Here is a 6094-nt window from a genome sequence, read left to right on the forward strand (position 1 = left end):
AAGAATCACATGTCTGTGTGTCACAGGCAGCATATAAGCTGTCTGTCCTCTAATAAAGCGGACATTTTTGCCAATCATATTGATTTGTGTGCATTTCTGTCTGACCCCCTCCGCCGATAGCTCGTAGAATAGTTCTGGGTTTTGTTTTTTTTTTTTGTCCCTCCCTTCATCTCCAGTTGTGGCAGATATTATTAACTATTGCACAAGTGTCTCTTGCTGGATTGGAGAATGGAGGATTGTTTCATTTCACTGGGTTTGCTGATCCTAAAACTACTGGAGTGGAATTTTAGCTCTAGACCAGACCAAATTTGAATTTTTGCTGGAGGAATGTATGGTGCTGAGCTATTTGAACTAAAACGTTGCTTCTTCCTTTGTGGTGTTTGGACACTGTGACTGCACTCTTAGAGAGATGTTTCGGTATTTTGTCAGAATGAAGCTTTTCTCATGCTGCTTATCATTACCGTTTGAATTTCACAATACTCATTGTATTATGTTATTTAGGCTGTAGTGGAGAGAAGTTGGTGAAGTATTTAATAACAAATTGCAAGCATTTCCTTAGTGATTTTTGCAGACCTGCCTGTCTAGTCCAGAGAATGTGAAGCTCAGCTGTAACGCAGTCCCTCTGTGCACATTGAACACACAGAGGATCTTTTTCCTGGTTTGGATGTCACTGGCAGGGTCTGTCTTTGCTTTAAAGCATTGCGTTTGTCTTTGCTCAACAGTGTTTTCCATGCTTTCTTAATATCATGCCACTTTTAACTTACTGCAGATATTCAAAGAAAGTTTCCCGCTAGCTGGAAGGAAGGCAGTCTAGAGAAGTTTCCTTTCTGAATGCTCTAGGTGTGGGTGTGTGCCAGGACAAATACTTTTGCTGCTGCTTTGATGGTTGTCTCTGAACTTGGTTTGCATTCTCTTTAAAAGCAAAGGACTGAAAATCTATAGGGATAGGATTTGTAGCAGTTCACCTGTATGTGATACTTGCATGCAGTCTAGACCTGACTCTTGCAAAAAAACTCCTACCTATAATAAGTAAATCAATAAAAACTGTCATTTCAGCTTAGTCTGTTCCACTTGTTCTCTCCTAGGTTCTGTGGTCGCCTGTGCAAAACCTTCCCCATCTGCCCCTGACTGGAGTAGTTCAAATGCAGACAATCATATTGGTCACAGGGATCAGCCTTGACTTCAGGAAAAGGAATTGCGACTAGTGAAGGACAAGGTATGTTCTTATGGGCTTGGCTGATCTTAAAATGTGGAGGATCTGAGCTGCGTGACCTTGCTCAGCCTCCAAATGCCAGTCTGGAGAGGCCCAGGGCACTGTTAGGATGTGCACTGGATATGCTTGACCCGCACAGGTGTCTGAATTCAGGGGATATGGCACCACAGAGGCACCTTTGTCATGTCCTTGATCTCTGCCTGAACTGGAGTGAAATTCCTGGCTGAACCTGGGCAGCCATGTGATCCCACCCTGAAAGATCCAGTCCTGGGCAAGGAGGTTTCCAGTGGCACTTGGGTTTCCTGTGGATGTCCAAGAGATCCTGTGCCCAGCTCTGATCAGTGGGACACAAGGCTCACAGGAGACATGTCCTTTCCTGCAGAAGCTGCACATGGTGCTTGAAGCAGGAAAAGCTCTAAAACGAGGAGGGAGGGCAAAGATCTCGGCCAAGCACAGGAGGTCTATTTTGAAATTACCATGCCCTCAGTAATCATTGTCATCCTGGGAATTTGTAAAGATGATGTAAACACAACCTTATCATATGAACAATGCAGTCATTTCTTCTGATATTGACCTCAAAGTTATTTTTGGGAGCTCAATTATAGGAACAAAGATTTCAGAACTGAAACAGGAGAGGTTCTGGCTGCACTGAAGGAAGACTCATGAGGCCAATCCAGCAGGAACAGGGCCCTGGGAACCACTTGGTCAGTGAAACTGTGCAGTCACTGCTGGGGACAGAGGAGAAGGAAAGTCACTCCTTTGCCTCTTGAATGTGTCTTTCCATTCTGTGGGTTGGTTTATTATAAATCACATGGTTAAAAAACCCAACCCCCTACCTTGGCAGGGCCTTATAAGGAGTGTTTTGCTGACAGCAAAACCAGAGCCAACCCAGCTCATTCCCTCTCTGGAAGCTCTGCTTGCAAGTGCTGGGCAGGCACATCCCCACTGCCGGGGTTTTCCTCCCCCCCACACACAGTCTGCACAAACACAGCAAAGAGCAGAGGAAACCTCTGGAATTCACCTGCTCCAGCCCCACTGCTCCAGGAGGGCCGATTGCAGGTGGTTGCCCAGGATTAGGTACAGCCAATGCAGCTGCTACCTCAGCAATAAAGTTTTGGGGTTGCATCTGTCAATCAGAGATGCTGGAAGACATCAGCAAACACCCCTCATTCCTGGGAGCTGGGATGAGGTCTGTTCTCCTCTCAGGATGACAAGGGTGGGAGGGAGCAGCCAACTGGACGTGGGGCTGTTTGGACCTGGGCAGCTTTGTCTCAAACACTGAGCAATATGATCCCAGCAAGAAACTCCTGTGAGTGGACAAACCCTATGCTTCCATTTGCTGCTGAATCTCTCCTCTTCCTTGACATCTTCCCAGCATGGCCTAGAGCATGGTCTTAGAGAGCATATTCTAGAGAGAAGTGGAATTGCATTGGAACACCCTCCCCCCAAGGGAAGTTTTCAGAAATTTAATGTGATTCTCTAAATAGACCTTGAGTTACTCCCCTGGCCAAAGTTTCTGCTCCCAAATTCCTGCAGAGCAATGGAGCAGCTGAAAGTGGAAACGTCCTGGCTCCTCAACCTGAAAACATCTTAAATTGCAGTGATCCTAAACCCAACGGTGAGGCAGCTCTCCTGTGAAGCAGAGCTGTGCCCTTCTGGGGGTATAAGGATGGACAGCCCAGGGCATCTCAGCTGTCATGAGAGGTTTGTGTGTGAGTAGCTGAGTCCAGCACTCGCTGTCCTTCCCATGAACTCAGGACAACTGCAAAAGAGAACACCAGGCTTAGGATTTACACATCTTCACTGCTGCCCTGTTAGGTTAAAACACACTCAGATTGAATTTGTTCTTGTTGTTGTTTCCTTTCCCATGATGTTTCCCAGATCATCTGTGACCTGGAAGGGAGGAAAGGCTCCAAGAGAATGGCTTTTGCCTTGAGACAGAGAAATGAAGGGTTGGGCTCTGATCAGAGATGTTTGGCAGAGATGATGGTCAGTCCTTCCTCCTGAGAGAGCCTCACCTGCTCTCCCAGCTCGGAGACCTGTGCCTATGAGAAAACAAGCCGTGCAAACCCTAACTGTGTCAACAATACAAACCCGTCCAGCTGTCGTTGATCTGCACAGCCAGAGAACTTCCTCCCTGAGGACACTGCTGTCAGAGCTGTGAGATCAGAGCAGGAGGGTCAGGCCTGGCCTGAGCAGCCAGATGGGTCCCCCAGCCCCCTGCAACCTCCCCCACAGTGTTGCCCTGGTTTGACCCAATGGCTGCATGTCCCCCAAAGTACAGCAGGACCCAGGGAAAGGGTGTGTGGAGCAGCTGTGCAGCAATGAGGGACAGAGCTGCTTTGGGGAGGGCAGGAGGATGATTGCTTCCTCCAGCTCCCATGGACCTCTGAGCAAAGGGGGCGATTTCCAACCCCTCTGAGGGATTTATATTGTGGGACCTGATATATGCTGGAGCCCTTTTGAGAGCAAGAGGTATCCACCTGGAACCACAAACCCACCCAAAATTGCATTGGGGAGGTGTCAAACAGGAGACAAGGGAGATTCAGGATGGAGCCACGTGGGTGGGAAGGTTTTCACCCAGCACAGACTCTGCAGGTGGGAACGTGGACAGGGGCACGGGGCTGAGCTGGGTTGCTGCCCCTCTGACCAAACCCCTCTGTGCCCCAGGGTGCAGGTGCCGGTGTGATGGCCCAGGACATCTGCAGCTCCCCAGGGGATGGTGAGTACCGGGATAGGTCCATAAATGGAGCTGTGGGTGACTGGAAATGGGAAGAAATAGGGGCTTTGTGTAGACGGCAAAATTGGGTGAACAATTTGTCCTGCATTTTGAGGGCCTTGCCTTGGCATAGCTAAAGCACAAACAGCAAAAGAAGCTGCGTAGCTAACATGGCTACAGGCTCTGAAGTTAGAACTTCAGAGAAGAAGGCTCCCTGCCAAGATCAAGGAGGAGTCTTAGAAAGCTAAACAAGTTTTTTCATCTCTTATGGACACCTGCAATGCTCCAATTAACACCGGACAACAAAGTATGTTTCTCTTATGTGTCCAATGCTGTGTGTAGCAGCAGTATATAATAAACCTTCTTCTTCTAATAAACGGACATTTTGCCGACCATATTGGCCTGTGAGCAGTCTGTTCCGAGCCCCTCCACCGCTAACTGGTGCCCGTGAAACAGGGACTCCTCGTTTGCCGTTCTGAGGGATGAAAGGCGAACGCAAAGGAAGCTGAGGGAAGCAGTTGAAGAAGCAGCGCTGTCCCTGGCGCTAAGAATTCTAAAACTGTGCGCGGCGAAGCGGAATCTCGCCTTGGCCAGGTGAGCGACTGGAGGAGGGGCATAGGACCCACGCTTTCAAAAGAAGAAGAGGCGGTGGAAAAGCTCCTCCAATTTATAATCTCTCTAAGAGAGCCTAATTATGATACCAGTGCCCTTAAAAGGCTACTCGAGTGGGTGAGAGCAAAGCAACTAATCCCCACAGCTCAAGCTGCCTTTGAGGTGTCCTCATGGGACACTATAAAGGAACAGTTACGGGAAGAGATCTCTAAGGGATCAAAAGATGCTAAAAAATATCCTACGCTTTGGCATCTGATAGTTATAACGCTATGCACTGAGCATCTGCGGCTGCAAAGGCGGCTGCAAAGGTGACTTTCCAGGGAGACGGCGAGATCGCGGTGCAAACGTGCGTAGAACGGTTTGTTTTTGGGGAGGTCTTGGCGCCTGCACCTGCAAAGACGCGAATGCTAAAAGTCTTAAAAGCCGCAGGCTTGTCTCGGTTCAGCAGCGCGCCAGCGCTGGCAGAAAAAGCAGAGACCGTGGAGAACAAAGCTGGCGCTGTGCCAACGGCACCGCCCTCTACTGCGCCTGTGCAGGCAATACTGCCACCTTCTACTGAGCCTGTGCAGTCAGTGGCGCCACTCCCCACTGCCACTGTGCAGGCGCCGCCCGGAACAGTGCTGCCAGGAGCCTCCGCGTCACCAGGGGGTGCTGCATCACTACTGCCTGGAACTGCCATGTCGCACGGATTTGCGTCATCAGGAGCCGTCGCACCTGAACCCGGAAGAAAGCCTGCGAGAATCGCTGTTGTAGCGACTGGAGGTATTCTGAAAAAAGCTGCCACTACGCCGGCGGGAGCCGCCATCATTCCAGCAGGGGCAGGAGCTACCGCAGGAGGTATAAATATTACAGATGGATCTCTGCCAATTAAATCACAAATTCTCCGTCGCCCTTTCATGACAAGCTGTGCAAACAATTCAGGTTGTGTCATGATTGTCTTTTTGGGTTGATATGGTAAGAATACCCATTCCAAAATTCTTATGCTGGTTGCGATTTGACAGATGATGCCCAATGGATGCTTCCTGCTCTCTCCAGAATTGACAAGTAGGTACTGCACTGGCTGGTCCTCTGTTATTCGACAGGCATATCCTGCAGCTATCTTTCCGGAGATGTTAACTATAGCTGCCTTTTGGTCTTCTGACAATTCTCTTGGAAGTCCTACCTGAGCAACTGACCCTAGCAAAGGCATCAGAGGAGCTAGATCATCATTGGTTATTCCAGGGTCTCCTCAGCTCCGAGACCTCCTTGTGTGCAGGGTCTCCCTGGATCCGGAATCTCCTTCCTGGCTCCCAACCACCCCCAACCGCCAAAGCCTTCCCCTCCTATGCTCCCCTCCAAGCCCCTTATGGGTCCCTTCTGGAATCAGTAATGTCGTGGAGAGATTCCTCTCCAACTTCCTGGTCGAAAAACGGAGCCAATTTCCTGGTCATGACGTCCTGGGCAAAGTCCCTGGGGCCTGACAACTTTACCTGGTGTAACTGGTTTAACTGGTTTAATTATCTAATATAAGTGGTTGAATTGGTTTATCTAATTTAACTCATCTAATCTGT

The 6094-nt window shown here is 49.3% G+C and overlaps 1 long non-coding RNA gene across 4 annotated transcripts in view; it reads left to right on the plus strand.

Moving 5' to 3' along the window:
* The window catches only part of LOC108499313, an 18303-nt gene extending 12578 nt beyond the window's left edge, over positions 1-5725 (plus strand). For 2 of the 4 annotated variants that reach the window (XR_001875502.1, XR_001875504.1), the window contains exons 6-7: positions 1086-1216; positions 3095-5725. This is a non-coding gene — a long non-coding RNA (uncharacterized LOC108499313). The remainder of the gene's footprint in view (positions 1-1085; positions 1217-3094) is intronic. The other 2 variants (XR_001875508.1, XR_001875506.1) reach the window with 2 other exon arrangements.
* Positions 5726-6094: the final 369 nt, after the last annotated feature.

Source organism: Lepidothrix coronata, unplaced genomic scaffold (genome assembly GCF_001604755.1).
Source record: "Lepidothrix coronata isolate B3197 unplaced genomic scaffold, Lepidothrix_coronata-1.0 Scaffold2, whole genome shotgun sequence".
NCBI classification, from domain to species: domain Eukaryota; kingdom Metazoa; phylum Chordata; class Aves; order Passeriformes; family Pipridae; genus Lepidothrix; species Lepidothrix coronata.